The sequence below is a fragment of the Notothenia coriiceps genome, unplaced genomic scaffold (assembly GCF_000735185.1).
Source record: "Notothenia coriiceps isolate Sejong01 unplaced genomic scaffold, NC01 NC01_scaffold00037246, whole genome shotgun sequence".
NCBI lineage: Eukaryota > Metazoa > Chordata > Actinopteri > Perciformes > Nototheniidae > Notothenia > Notothenia coriiceps.
The window spans coordinates 22,182,158-22,183,125 of record NW_011369947.1 but is presented as its reverse complement, the minus strand read 5'-3'; positions in this window follow the sequence as shown (position 1 = coordinate 22,183,125).

Here is a 968-nt window from a genome sequence, read left to right as displayed (position 1 = left end):
AGAGGGGATACAGCTGTGCACATGTCATCATTAACAGACGTTGTTTAAGAGTGAACGAGGACATTTTTTTTTTAGTCAGTTTGGTTTTATTTTAGTCAGTTTATTGAACATGTCAGAAACAAAAACATACAACAATAATATATATATATATATACTCTTTTTTTTTTCCTTTTTCTTTCTCACTCAAATAATAATATAACAAAGTACGAAAAATAATAATAATAATAATAATAACAAAAAAAAACAATAATAATTCTCAAATAGTCTCTGTCATGTTCAACAGGGGCAAGAAGAAGCTTAAAAAAACTTTTCTGGACCTACCCCCTCAAGCATACATTTTTCTTATAAATAAAATATTAGGTCATCGTCATCAGCGACATGTTTGTTTGCTTTTTGACAAAACAATCAATCCCATCCCAATTNTCAAACCGCGTGTAAGCTGGGAGAGACGTACCGCAGTTCATTTACTCATATTCCAAACGAGAAATTACGGTAGCAAATCACTTGGTTCTTTACCCCCAGAACTATTTACCGGGATACAAACCGGAGGAACCAGGCATGAAGGGAGGTGGCAGAGACAGTGGGTGAAACTGGTAGGTTTTCGCCTATTTGGGGAGTTTATATAAACTCCCCCTCCACACTACAGATTAAAAAAAGCTTGGAGCTGGGCGTGTCTGAAGCTTGGGTATTTTTTTCGAGCACCGCGACCAACAACCAATCACATGAATGTCCCGCCCCCGGCATACAAAGCAAAAAACCCCGGGGATTTTATGCGAGCAATATATATATATATATATATATAACTTCATATATAAGATATGTATATATCTATATAGATAGATAATAAATATATAAGATATTATATCTAAGATATTCTAGAAAATAATATTTCAAAACATTAAAAAAATAATATATATTATTTTTTTAGTTATATTTTTCATTAGTTTTACCAAAATAACTTGATTTGA